The sequence below is a fragment of the Bacillus rossius genome, chromosome 2, assembly GCF_032445375.1.
Source record: "Bacillus rossius redtenbacheri isolate Brsri chromosome 2, Brsri_v3, whole genome shotgun sequence".
NCBI classification, from domain to species: domain Eukaryota; kingdom Metazoa; phylum Arthropoda; class Insecta; order Phasmatodea; family Bacillidae; genus Bacillus; species Bacillus rossius.
The window spans coordinates 115,856,953-115,872,601 of record NC_086331.1 but is presented as its reverse complement, the minus strand read 5'-3'; positions in this window follow the sequence as shown (position 1 = coordinate 115,872,601).

Below are 15,649 nucleotides of genomic sequence, written 5' to 3'. Positions count from 1 at the left end.
CGAACGCTTCAGAGAAGGCGAACCAGAACTTCCTTCACCAGCCACACAATTCGGTGGCGAGTAAATAAATGTTTAAAAGTTATTCTAAGACTCGCCTTGGAGTCAACGAGTACGCTCGGTAGAGTTAATGTATAATATTTGGGCTTTATATCACGCTTTATTTCTAGATAATAACTCTTTTTGAAAACTTTTAAATATTCCCGTGTGAACGTAAAGTTAATTTTAAGATATAGTTTGATAATGCATTTTCCTGAAAGTCACAACAGCGATTAAAGATGATTCTTTTTGTGTTTTACAATAACAACGGGAATAAAATTGAGATGTCTTTAGTTGAAGATGATGAATGTAGCATGGTTACATTTGTAAAAAGTAGGTATGATTGTTTATTATTAATAATAGATGAAAAAAAGATGATGTTTTGTCACATACCTCTGCGTCCTTTAATTTTTTTTTTTTTGTTTTTGTTTGCTGTCTAACCACAATACGTGAACAGGGGCAGTTCTCAGGGAAGGGACTATCATCAATGGCACGCACGTGGACACTGAAGTGTATGGTTTAGCTCAGCAATGCCCAACTCTTCCGTTTACGTAACTCCGTGCGACCAATAGCAGCCGAGTTTTTAGCCGTGGAGATAGCCATAATTTTTTACGTTTTAATACTTTAAAAAGGGTTTAATACTTTAAAAATGATCTCTGATGTTCATTCATTACTTGATTTTTTTTTTTTTAATGTAAATCCCAACATGTTTTATCCTCGTACCTCAAATGTTTTTTCCCATTAAAATTGTTATTCGGAACCATTAAACTAAAAATTTATTTGTTACTAGTTGTGTTTTAGTGTACTACGGAGGCAGCAAACTGTAAGTGAAACATAAATCCCTTTAACGCTTAAGGAAACTGCGAACTCAAGAGAATCTTTGTTACCTTCACTGAAGTAGTTGCTGTGGCCGGAAGTCGTAAATACTATCGGTCTCATGTGTGTAGGGAAAGAAAAACAAGTTGACCGTCGAGACGGAACGAGACCCGGTAACTTGCAAGGGAATTCACCGTAAAGCAGGCGAGGAACTGTAGTTTCCTTGTTGGCAGGCCGTGCCGAGCCGCACGAACTCGCCCACAGCTGCGGCAGCTGAGCGACCTTGACGCAGTTCGCGACGCTAGAAAGTTGTGTTCCGAGCGGGACTGCGTCGCTGTGCCATGGGGACCACCATAGCCGGCACACCAGCCTCTTCTGTGCAGGGAGGCGAGCCTTCATGCAACACCAAGTCCAGTCCTGAACCCACACTGGGAATCGAACTCGGGACTCTTGGCTCACCGGCCGAGTCAACGGGTGGGGCAACCGGGAAAATAAAAGCTAACTATATCAAAAGAACTCATTACTTTTTGATTAAAACTATTCTTAATTTAAAATATAAATTTGATTTTTTTTTCCCCACATAAAGTGTTGGATGTAAGGATATAATTTCATACAAAATGGGCACTGCAACGCTTAGTATCAAAATTTAATCATGAAAAAGTTTTAGCTTTTCACAGTTTTTACTAAGGATCAACAACTTTAAGAATACTCATTTAAATATTTCAAATTACTGGAAGTAAAAAGAAAACTAATATTTTTCAAATATATTTATATAATTATTAATTTGCTGATAGTTATAATTTTTCTGACACCACAGGTAGTAGTTTTAGAATATTTTAATAAGTTCAGTATGTTTTTTTTTTTTGGGCTAGTAGGAGGCATAAAATGAAATTTATTCTTTTCTAAGTTCAGATAAGAAAGTACAATTTTGCTGGGCACGTGTTAAAGCATTCAGGGTTGGCTAACAGTAATAGAGGGGAAATGTCGTGCGTGACAATTACTGCAGAGGTAGACAAAGGCTATATGATCATATAGTCATGTCAGAAGCAATTTCCCTATTCTCCTTGACCTCGCGAAATCCGGGTGCCATTCCTCCAGCTCTTCGACTCGAAGGCCGATTCAATGGAGAGCAGTGAAATTTCGTGGTTTCATTTGCCACCAGTAAAAACTTCGCAATACCGCGCAGATGTGCCGAAGCAAATGGTGGTCCAGTCATGAAATTTAAACGTATAAGTGTTTAGAGTCTAAACTGTGGCCAAAATCATTCGTGACTTTTGCGGACCACCATAAAAACGCAAAAAGAATACTTAAGCAAACATTTGTTTAAGTTAAATTTAGTTCTTAAATACATACAGATTATGCTTTGTTGTGAAATACAAAATATTTTTACGCGAAGGTAGTTTGCAAAACTTTATAATTTTTGTTTAAAGAAACATAAGCATACATACAGGTATTTATGTACTCGTGTCTAACGTTTCGCCGACAGCGAGGTCACTTAGTTGTTATCTCACAACCACGCAGACCAGGGATAGTGGAAAGTATTCGGCCGTGACCTATAACAAGAAATCAGCTGAGAGTTTCCCTGGAGCGATGTCGGGGAACAAGAGAAACGGAAACCAGAATGACCATACTGAATTTCGAACATGAGTTCTCTCAAATGCGAGTCCATAGTCTTAGCGCTGCGCCACCTCGCGTTATTTAACGTAGCGTATCGGGCTAAATAACAGTCCACAAGTTTATTTTATTTTTTTTCACGAAATTTATTACACTTAGAAATGCTCATTATTCGCAAGACGTTGATAAAAATTTCAAAATAAAAGAGATTGTTAATACTTAAACTGTTTAGGCTACCGGTTTTTCAGCACGTTGTGTATTTAAATTGTTGAGCTCGCTGTACTGAGTTGAACTGGCAGTTTAGCTAGGATTAAATACTCTCAGTGCTATGGATGCACATTATAGACTTTTTCTACTTATAAATTAAATATTAAGTTTGATTAAATGGTTGGCTAGTGATACTGGAACTAAGACAATTATTTAACTTACAGGAACACAGGCATAGTTATTCGATTCTTGCACATTGTTAAACCGTTGCAGTTAAGTTTGAAGTAGCATTATATAACATGGAGTATTTATTGTGATTCTTGACATTTGTCCTTCAGTAAACTAAACATAAGCTTATTTGTCTAGCATTACACTGTCTATACATTTCTAGACGTTTATAACTATGATTTATTAAATAATTCCATTCTGTTTCGTGGAAACAACATCACCGCGGAATGGCAAAACGTACAACAGATATCTACATAATTCAAACATCGCGAAATTGTATCATTCTGCAGTATTTATCACTGTGTATATCTATGCAATATTTTTTCTCAAAGTATTCATGAAAATAAGTATAGGGAAAAAGATACAACTACATTTTATGAAGGTTTTTCTTAGCACGTACGCAATTTGAGTTCGAACACAGCAAGCATTTGTATAAATTTCAATATTCCAGGTGTAAATACCATGGCTTGTATCCTAAATGAAGTTTTGTGGTTTTTGTGATTTTTGTCCGTCGTCATATAATTACAAAACTTTCACTATATCGTAGGTACCATGCGCGAAAATCTGTAGGATTTTCATGGAGGGTCCGCGGGTTAACGTCTATCATTCCCATTTCACAGTTACGATTTTGCAAGCGTAAACAGGCCCCCTCAGAAAGGAGGGGGGGGGGGGGGTTGGATTTCAGGGGGGAGGCGGATCCACACCGATGTATAGAGACTGTTCAAAACTTTTTCTTGTATCACTTTCACGAGAATACAGATTAGGCCATTATTATTTAAACTGGTCGTCAAGGTGATACCGTCATTGAGTCATAATAACGATTGTGATTCTGATGTATGATACTTCAAACAAAATAACGATTGTGATTCTGATGTATGATACTTTAAACAAAATAACGATTGTGATTCTGATGTATGATACTTAAACAAAACTTTCAGTCTGTTCTACAAAAACGAATGCCTAAATGTATCGTTTAGCTTCTTATAAAACAATATTGTTTTGAAATTTCTGTTAAAATTATCATCTGCGAATCTACGAGACGCTTTCAAAGGTTCTCAGTGGATGCCGGCCTCCGTGGAGTGATATGTACGCGGCTTTCGGTGCGAAGGTTTCTGGGTTCGAGTACAGTGTAAGGCATAGGTGTGAAATTTGTATCATATTAATTGGTTAAAATTTGGTCTAAGTCAATGATATTGCTAAAAAGACTACCAAACTCTAAATATCAAGAAAATAAAGACGGTATGTTTGACTCGTTGGTCATGGAAAAAGACAAATGAGCCAAACATTAATAAACACTGACCTTGCCTGCGCGAGGCAGAGCGACACCGGCTCACTCTAGCACAAACATGAACCACTAGTACACGAATATAAGGTGGCAATCACCAGCAGATGAAAACAAGATGGTGGACTTCAGCGGACAAATACAAGATGGCAGCCTCCAGAATACTAAATCAAAATGGTGACCTCCCCTAAAAGAATTAAAAATGTTGGCTTCTAGAATTTTCTACTGGAAAATATTACCTATATTTGCGTTTCAGCAATCCTTTAACGTCTCGTAAATTAATGATTCAGCTTTTGTAAGCGTATGTAAAGCAGAATAGTTATAATTCTACAATGATATTTTTTTTTAAATCAGGCTTAAAGTATAAATATATAAATCAATAATTAAAATTTAAATAAGTGTTCTGAATCTGTAAAATGATTTTGGCTGAAGACCCTGCTAGCGAGTTGATAGTGACTGCCAAATAAGTGGGTTTTACTTTAAATCTGTGATAAGAGACTGGTATTAGCTGAAAAGTTAATTAAATCCACTAAAAAAATCAGTGAGCTTTAGCTGCTGAAACCAAATCTAGTACTACACTGAGTCAATTAGAGCAGTTTTAACAATTTTGCTGTCACAGTCCACTATTTCGAACAATTTCATTTATTTAGTATTTACAGTGTACGGCAAATAAAGATATAAAACTGTTTCTAGCTATACAACCGCAAATTATTTTCTATTTTATATTATTTCCGGTAGACTGTGCGGAAAGGCCTGTAGCAATAAGTTTATTACAATATACAGTACACGTATATAGTTTTAACAAACATCGAGTGTTAGAAAACAAACTTAAAATATTTGAGTATATTAAAATAACAAATTATTAATTATATGTTATAAGATTAACCATTTTTTTCGAGGAATCAATAGGTCAGTAAATTAATTAAACGCACGTCAGCCATTCAAACATTCGAACAACCAAATCCTCAGAAATTCTATCACACTAGTAAAAACTTATTTTAAAATTGTATTTTGTAAAATGTGTTTCGTAAACTCACTTAGAAAATACCTAACCATAATGTCGTCAGAGGTTATTTAGCTAAACCATTATGAGTATATATTTAGAATTAGAAATTTTCATTAATAACTACTATGTATTGATGTTTTTTATAGCAATTATTGTTTGTCGGATCGATATGTACTGATATTTTTTCTATACATTAAAAGTGTATCTGAATTTTTCCTGCCGAGATGGTTTAACATATAACCAACTGGCTTTAATCTGTCCAGCGTAAATAAAACATCACTTGGCTATTTCACTACAATTTCTCATAATCAGATTTAATCAAACACTAAAAAATTACCAAAAAAAAAAAACAGGTTATGAGAGTTATGATAGGAGTCGTACATTGAGTTTTTCTGTTTATATCGTTTTGAAAATCACACACTGTACGTTGTAGTTTGGTTTACATTCTCCTGTTGGCCCTCGGCAATTCCCGTCGCACTTTCAACGTGACGTACGACACCACATCTGCTCTGCGCCCAATGTGCTGGTGTTTGACAAGGGGAAGCCTTCATTTCACAGACGAGAGAGCCACACCCGAAGTTCCCCGAAGTTCATGCTCGCTTTTTTTCCCGTTCTATCTCATTGTATAAACCGGTGTGGCATTAAATTTTGCGGTCGATTAGGATAGGTTGGCTACATTATAAATACTTTAAAACATTGTGGATGGTTGGTTATATTAGGTAAGTATAGCTACATTAAAAATACTGTAAAATCATTGTATGGTTGCTTAGCAAATAACTTTTTAATATGTAGCTACCCAGGGCTAGGAAACCGTTTACATGATTTCACAGTATCTTTAATGTAGCTATCCTAACCAAATCAACCGTCCACAATGTTTTAAAGTATTTATAATGTAGCTAACCTAACCTAATCGACCATTAGTTATCATGAGTTACAATGAACAAAAAAAACAACCGAACATGCACGATCGGGCGTTTGGCACTCTCGTCTGTGAAAGGAAGGCTTCCCTCTGACAAGACCCGCCGTGTCGCCCCTCCCCCGACAAACCCTCTTGTGTTCATAACAACAGGTCCGTCACGTCAACACTCTGTACGCGAGCCATCAGACGCCACTACCGCTGCCAGGGCCCCGCGCCGGCCCTTTTCAATTTTCAAGTGAAGCTTCGTTGGGCGCAATGGAAGTAAAATTTCAAGGCAGAATTTTAATTCAAGTTTTTTTTGGGAAACATTTTTGTGGAACGTTTCTGACGCGTAAAGGACAGATAATAGGTACTTGGCCAAATATATATATTAAAAGAGCACTATGCTATATACGTTGCTGGGCTCTTTTATGTTCTCCTCTTTGTGAGATGATTAGTCCCCTGGGGAAAAAAATATAGAAACGAGAGAGATAGATGAACGGAAGAATAAGACAGAGAGTGTGCGCATGCGTTTGTTTCAGAAAATAGATATAGGTATCCTATACAGTCAACTGTGAATTCCTTGAATTTTATATATTTGCTACCAGCGCGCTCGCGTTCCTCCTTGTTCAACTAGCAGCGTAGAGAGCGCTGTTGAGAGAGACCGTGCGTTTCTCGCATAGATAGAGCTTCCTGTTATGATTTTCATATTTCGTTCAGAGATGTTGTGTGTTCCAAATTACAGAATTTTTTGAAGAACTAATACGCACAGTTCACTTTATGGTGTGAGTATTTCAACAGTGAGTAATATTTTTTTTGAATAATTGTCTTCGTTCTCTCTTTCTCTATTTCTCTCTCTCTCTCTTTCTCTCTCTCTCTCTTTCTCTCTCTCTCTGCCGTTTTATTCCTTGCGATATGTGAGGTGTTAATTGCAGAAGAAGTTTCACTTCTATCGCCTGTACTGAGTTACATGCGCTCTTTTTTATTTTCCTTTTTTGTTTGGATTTCTGTGAAAAATGTGTACTTTTAATGGGAAGCGGAAGAATTAAATCGTTATTTTCAGGTCATTTAAAGTAATGTTTTTAGTTTCAACAGAGTTTTCACGGTTTCGTATAAGGAAAACCTTCAAACATGTTATTGACTCATATGACGAAATTCCACCGGACTTCGATAGTTAGTACATTTATAAAACTAACCCTTAATATAAATTAGCAAAACCATAGTAGTAATTTAAGTAACAGGTTGGCTTGAAAAAAAAATTGCTTAATATTGTTACGAACTCAGACAGGACCGCGACACGATGCCAGGTTCGGAGCTGGCTGGCGGCCCCGCACGGCCACTGACGTCACGCGCCATCCATTAACGTAAGGCATTCCCCGCATGCCTGGTCGGATTACAAGGGCCGTCGCCACCCCCTCCCCCTCCGCTCCCCGTGCGGCGCCATGCCTCGGCGCTGTTATCTATCGCTGAGTGGCCTTGGGAATTTCGCAGGTCGCCGCGTGAACGAGCGACGATATTCTCGACGCTTCGGGCGTCGGGTCGGCGCGGGATGGCGCGACTCGCCCCAGCCGCGCTCGTCAGTTCTAGAAGGGCGACACAGACTGCTTGAGCAGGGACGCCGGCCTGCGCGGGAGTTCTCGGGGCGGCAAGATTTGGGCGTGAGTTTTGGCGACAGAGTCCCGCGACGGGTGCCGCGTGAGCCGTGACTTAAGGATAAACATTTTTAAGTGTCAGTGATTTGAGATCGGGCAGTTTTTTAAGCATAATTATTTATTATTAATGTAAATATTAGTAATCAATAAAACTGTAATAAAACTTAATTGGACTATCCCTTACAAACCCAGTTCTCCCCACAATATTAAATCGTAAGTATATGTGTGTGTGTGTGTGCGCGCGAGTGTGTATATGTAATTATATATATATATATATGTGTGTGTGTGTGTGTGTGTGTGTGTATGTGTAAGTATATATGTGTGTGTGCGCGTGTGTATATGTATATATAGTCCAGGGCAGCGCTTCAGGGCCCTGCTGGAGTGGCTGGAGTCGACACCGCTAGCTGGTCCGGTGGCGGCGCCTCAGCGGGTAACGGGGCGGGCTGCAGCCGGCCGGCCTTGCTACGGTTCCGCAAGGGCCACGCCCGCAGCCTTGCGGCCCAAGGACGCCCGCCCCGCCCCTCACCCCTCCCCCACTCCCCCCCTGCAAGGACTCCCCGCCGCATCCGGCAGCCCACGGCCGCTCCCCCGCGCAGGGGTGCTCGCCGCGTCGCACGTCGTGGGCCACTGGGGAAAACTTGCTAACTCACGGAATCAAGTACAAGTACAAGTGTCAACAATGACACAAATGCGTGTTTGACTAAAATTTATAATACCTGAAACACAGATAAATATTCTTTTTCGCATGTTAACATCTTCTGGACACAATATCCGTTCTCTTCGCCTTGGTTATTACAAAAAAAAAAAATCAGCTTTCAGAAATTGGACTTACCAAGATTTTTTAATTGATATTTCTCTAGGCGCTTTATGGAAAAATTGTGACGGTGAATTTTTACGAAGCGCGCGCACCATGCAACAAAATGTTTACAGGAAGATGGCGGGCCCACGTGTATGAACATACACCCATATATAGTCACCTTCATAAAAAATTGTAAGACATTACAAACGTATTGGTGTACCAAATGAAACTTTATGTTAGTGAAACTACTCTATTTGGTAAACTTAAGAGTAACTTCGATTTCTATAAAACCTAAAGATACTGGTATTACAAGCATTATAATACATATTTTCCTCCAACTTTCTGCCAGGCTTCTCAGCTAAGTGGTCATAATGCATGGTCATAGTGTATGGTTAATGAAATAAAGAAACGTGGTACGTAACTCGGCAGTGGAAAATTATTTTACTGATTTTAAATTACATATTACTGGATTATACAAATTGTGCATTAAAGCAAATATAAATTAATACATTTTATTTGTTTAAAGTATTGCTATTATATTATTTGATACACAGCTCAGTCCAAGGTATTGTTTTTTTTAATACTAAGTAGGCATCTAATTTTACTTAAAGTAGTATTAAATTAATTACGTTTGTTATAAATGAATTTCCATGAATTCGCTAGCTAATAAGAAATGAAACTTTATAATAGTACAACATCCTTTAATACTTAATAATTTATTGTCATCTAACGTGTGTGGAAACTATAGTTTCAACTTTTTAGTGAATATTAACACGGTGGTAAGTATTTGTGTAAAATTTTGTCAAAAATTAGGTCCAAGACCGGGTTTTGTATTATTTTTTTTGTTAAGTATTTTTCGTTTTTATCGTAGACTTTTCAAAGTGGATTCACCCATCTGTTAAATTCTGAAAATGAACCTAGGAAAAAGATCTGTTGAACATGCCTTTGTGCAAATTGATCGTGATATCTGTGGTCGTCACCCTGCAGTTCTGTTTATCTCCTACAGGATGCACTACACTAGCATATGGTGTTTAGTGCGTGTTGCCTATTGGTCAGACAACCCAAATTTAGAAACAATTTTAAACGATATGCTAGTTATTTGCAGGTAGTTTATGTTTTTTTTTTAATGTATTCTGTAGTTTTATTTTAGAGGTCCATTACTCCTTTAGTTAAAACTTAAGGGAAAAAATTGACGTAAATACGTTTCGTTTTCGTAAATATGGATTTACGTTAGTAATCCCTTGGTAGACACTGTCGAGATCCTGGGCATTAATTTGTATGCACGTGCTGAAAGTCAGTTCGTGAGACGATAATTACCCTAACAACTTGTGTCTTTTTTCTTGCAATAATAACGATATTTTCTGTACAACATTAATCTCACCGAGTACAGAAGAGGGAATGCTTTAAGTTCCTTATACTTCAGCGTTCGTCTAGGTGCTACGCGTCAGAACATACGACACACGACGTCTCAGAGGAGCTAGAAATAATAAAAGTTCGGTTAGCATCTCCCGCTTAACGAACCTATGCCTAATATGGCTCACAAACCACCATTTTGTTAGAAAACATTTGTATCCGCATGTAAACCCCACCGACTATTCTTCGGTGTGGAAATGAGTCGTCCATATATGTGACAGTCACCTAGATGCCCTTTATATTCTCCCCTCACTAGGACTCATGACCTTACATGCTTTCCATTGAATTTTAAACCTAAGATGAGCCACTTCAGATACAAGTACCTTAATTGACGTGTTGCCAGATTCGCTCATTTGCGTGGTTTGGTGTTTAACGAAGTGGGTGAGAGCAAAAGTCTTATATGTGTGTAGTAGGTAGTAGAACCAGTCTCATGGCAGTGTTCCAAGACGTTCAGGTAAGGCAGGGAATAAGCACCGTCTTGTTGGGATGCAACCGTAACCTAACTTGCAGGACGTATTCCAAAACGTGTCCAAACCGAATCTCATTAAAAGTAACCGAAAGGCAGTCGTTTTAATAAACGGTACCCTGCGCGAGACTGGAAACTGCTTCCAACGCATTCAAGCGGACGTCTAGCAACCATCGATGAAATTCTTAGAGCAAAAATTTTAGAGATAGCAGAACCATCACACAAAAATAGAATCACCGTTCTAATTTTCTCAATAACTTTTAAAGTTGTGATAGTTCCGCACTCATGAAGTTCCATTCGGCACAACAATACGCTTAGTAGGCCTGCGTCCCCCGATGACCACAAAATTGACTCTACGCGAGTTATTGGCACCAGACGCGGGTCCGCCGTCTGGACGAAATCAACGGAAACGTGAGCTCTGCACATGCGCGGAGTTTGGGCAACAGATCGGCAACGGATAGGACACCAAAACCAGTTACCTGAAAATAAGGGACTGGCCGTGTCCTGTCGTGCACCAGGAATACGGTTAGGGCACAGGTGTAGCATGTTGAGAACCTAAACCATAATTATTGTGTCTTGGAATAGCGGCCTTACTTACGCTGCATTCTACTGCCGATCGAGGGATTTTTTTAAAATTATTATTGTTGAGTGGCCTACAGCCTGAAGCCCACGGCCATAGGGTAATGTGTCAGTCGAATCTTTATCATATCGTAGCAAGCAAATCTCTCAATGTAAATGAACACCCATGCCTTACCCGGGACTCGAATCCGGAACCCCTCGCACCGTAAGCCGGTGTGCATCCGACTACGCTACGGAGGTCGGCTGGCTGATCGAGGGATGCATGTGATGGTTTTGTTCAGGATTGGCTTGCATCGCGCGGGAAGCGCTACCAACGTTACCAAACGGGCGAGTGCCTTGAAGCGAGCGAGGACACCACGTCTGTGACGCCATGTTGGGTGAGAGCCGCCACGGCCCAGCAGCCTTGTGTCGCCCCAGAGCCGTGACAGCTCGAGGCTGCAGCTGGCCTCGGCGCGCCTCGCTCCCGGCTGCGAGGTCGTGGGTTCGAGTGCCTGCTCGAGCATGCTTACTCCGCGAGGACAGGAGCGGAACAGGCTCCCTTACAAACATACCTACCGCACATCCGTGGAAACCTGATCCCGTAGAGACCTGCGAAATTAGCGGGTTCAATGACCTCCAGGATAGACTCCACTACACTCTACACACTCGGGCAAATGCCACCTGTTCATTGAACCAGTGGTAGAAGCATTGGCGTAGCTGTGTTCATAAAGTTGGGGGGGACAAATAATGATTTTGATGTCATGTAAACCCATTCCCCTCTTACTAAGACGGGGGGTTCGGGAGTCCTCCACCGGAAAATTTTGATTTTAAAAGTGCAAAATAGCGCTTTTTAAGCAGTTTTTGTATCTAACCATTGGATACATCGATGTTAAAATTATTATTGTTTCCTTAAGATAAAATTTAAGAGTGAAGAAATTACAAATAAAGTTGGGCAGAATAATATTATAAAATAAAAATATCACGGTCTAGAAAGTTGGGGGGGGGGGGGACAGTCCCCTCCACCCAAAAAGTTCAGGGGGACACGTCCCCCCTGTTCCCCCCGGTTCCTACGCCCCTGGGTAGAAGCAGCGCTAAGGTATAATTATTTGAATTGTAGCATATCACGAAATGAATCCGCGAATTTTGCAGGTCTCTACTGATCCGTAATTCCATTGAAAGCATCTGATCTCCGTAATTTTCAAATACGTAACTTACCATTTTTCTTGTATCTTCGGGAGTCCAGAAGGAGTATGGCCGCATGTACAGGAAGCGTTCCTAAGGCGGTGAAGCCAGAAAATGTTCGTCGCTATTGCAGTTAAGACAATCACAACTTTTTTTCACCTTTATCTTAAAGTATAAACACGTGAGATAAAAAAAAACAGACACAAATGTAACTCATACGGTTCATTTTTATAAATGCGAATTTTTTTTAATATGTGTGATAATCGTTAGGTAGTGGTGATAGTGACAAATCAGTATAAATTTCTAGATTTAACAATTCAAACTACTTAAATTGTTGTTTATTACTTGATTAGTTTTTTACAGTACACTTGCTTGGTCACAAAAATAAAACATTTACGAAAAAAACCATTATATAACAGAACGTTTTTAAAATCTACGAGGGTTTTTGGATAATGTTTAACCAGCACATTTCCGTACCCCGTACCTAGCAGGGCCCCGCGCCTAGCCAGACCCGCGCCTAGCCGGGCCCCGTGCCTGGCAGGGCCTTGCGCCTAGTATGGCCCCACGCCTAGCAGGGCATTGTACCTAGCAGGTACATGTGCCTAGCAGGGACCTGCATCTAACAGGATATCATGTCTGGCTAGGTATCACGCCTATCAGGACCTCACGTCTAGCAGGGACATATACGGAGTAGGGCTACGCGCCTAGCAGGGCTAAGTGTCTTGTAGGGCCCCGCCCCTAGCAGAACCCCGCGACTATCTGGGCACCACGCCTGGAAGGCTCTCGCGCCTAGCAGGACCCTGAGTCTAGCAGGACCCTGAGTCTAGCAGGACCCCATGCCTGGCAGTGCCGGACGCCCTAGCAGGACCCCGTGCCTAGCAGGGCCCCAATCCTAACAGGATTCCGCGTCTAGCAGGGGAACGTACATAGAAGAGCCACGCGCCTAACAGGGCCCCGCACTTAGCTGAGCCCCATGCGCAGCAGATCTCCGCGCCTAGCATGGCCCCGCGTCTAGCAGAATGGGCCTAGCAGGGCCCGAAGCCCAGCAGGGCCCGTTGTGGCAGGGTCCCGAGCCTCGCCGGGCCCCTCGCTTAGCAGGGCCCAAGTCTAGCCACTTTATTTTCATTTATGAGGTTTGTCTATCATTATATTAAAATAATGTCAATTTATTTGATAAGTAATAATTATAAATTGACTAAAATGCAATTTTAAGTGTTGGTCAATCAATATCTTTCGTTTCCAATTGGTTTTTCATGATTTCGTATTGAAAAAAATAATCTCATGTAATGACGCAATTTTGACAGAGTTGAATCGTTAAAATTTTTAAATACTAACCTAGGTATAAATCTGGAAAGTATATTTAACTTTTCAACCCAAATAAGTAATGCCATAATCAAAATGTAAGTTCCAGGCTGGCTTAAAATGGTGTTTCAAAGAGTTTAATGTTTTAATTTTCCAGAGTAGAGCCTACAAAAGTTATTTTCTTTGGGGGCCATTCTTTACGCCTTCTTAGACCCCTGGTAAGGCCCCTTACCAAATATGACGGCCCCTCAAAAGTAAATAGTCAAGTTACGACAAACCAGCGATTGACCTACGAGTCAAACGAATCTCGTGACTGGAATGGTCTGCATTATGTAAGGCACCAAGCAATAAACTCAAGACGCAAATGAGAAAAAAAAAAAAAGGAAAAAAAAAAAACAAGCATGGTTTAAAGTAGCCACTTGCAAACTACCCTAGATTTAAGCACACAAAGGGCACAGTTGGCTAATTTTCAATGTCTTGAGTATTTGAACCGATGCAATCCGAAAATGTTTTAAGATGTTCTCGATTTTCATTGATTATTGTAGGTATCTGTTTAATTCTTGCCTTTTAATGTTAATTAAATATAAGTTAAATTATTCAGAATTTCCCGGGGATTAGGTAATGAAAAACGTGAAATACCACAATGAACCCCTGGAATGGACAACTTTCTTGCTTTTGACAGTTTCTTAGTGGTAAAGGGCCTCAATGTTTATACTTTAGTTGCGTGTTACAGAGTTACTATAGGCAATTTTATTTTAGAAAATCATAACGTAAACTCGAATATGTCGAAGGAATCTATTATGTGTTTTTGTACTTTGGGTTTAACCTACTTCATAAATTACAAAATTACTAACTGCGAACCTATCAGTTACAAACTTGTAAGTTAGGCCTATAATAAGCATAAATGCTGAAAACGTAAGAAATTACTTATTTTAATGAATAAGAGTAGGCCTAATACCGTAAACTAATGTATCATATATAGCAGTATTTTATGTCAAACGTATATGTATCTTTACATTATAATTTAGATTAAAAATTGATTTACAAGCTTTTATTTTTAGGTTATAATTACTATTTCTCATGTAGATATAAGGTATATGCAATCTTGTGCCGTAGATGCAGGGAGGTGGCACAAGCTGAAACAAGTGGCGATCCAAGGAGCACTCTGGGTGCAGGGAGATTCTGTATTACATAAGCAAGTATGTTTGTAGCTAACATCAGGGGCGTAGGGAAGGGGGGGGGGATCATAGGGATCCATCCCCCCCCCCCCCCCCGAAATGTGTGGAAGGTTTTTTTTTTTACCTGAGTTGTGTTTGTTGTGTGTTTGGAAGTGAACAAGTGGGTAAAGGAGAACATCAGCCTGTAGGGGCTTTAGTAGGTCAAGCATTTACTCGTTGGAAAAATGCAAAAAGTGACTTTAGACAGCATGAATCCACATCTTACCACAAGAGATGCCATGTTATTGCAGATAATTTTGTTTCTGTATTTGAAAGGAAGCGGGATGATATAATTCTCGCACTTGATTCGGCAAAAAAACTGAAAATTCAGGAAAATAGACAAAAACGTATGCCTATCATTAAAACAGTTATATTTTGTGGTAGGCAGGAGATTGCATTACGTGGACATCATGACTCTGGGCCATTGTTGACTGAATCGTTAGAAAATGATGGTAATATTTTCAGCCTTTTAAGATTTCGCTTAGAAAGTGGAGATGAAATCCTAAGAAAACAATTGACACCTGTTCAGGTAATTCTTCTTATATAAGCCCTGATATTCAGAACCAGATTATTGATGACTGCGAGGAACTTATTTCACACAAAATAGTAAGCAGAGTTAATGATTCAGAGTCATAGGCGTGCCCAGACATTTCCATTAGGGGGGGCCCTGCTAAATTTTTAAATCAGAAGCTGAATTTAGAATGTTAAATAGCCTCAATACATTCACTCATTGCCGTGTTTATATTTTTGTGCAGTATCAACGAGATATGTTTACTAGTTAATATTTATATCCATATAATTTTAACAATCTTGAAAATATGTTTTTTTTTCCATAGACAAATGTTTAAAGGGTACTTACACATTTTCCCCCCTCGAATTTTCCAATAGCTTGGTCCAGATCTACCTTGAAATGAACTTCTTTTTAGTGAATGCAAACACAGCAATTCAGACAACAGAACTTTAACAAACCTCT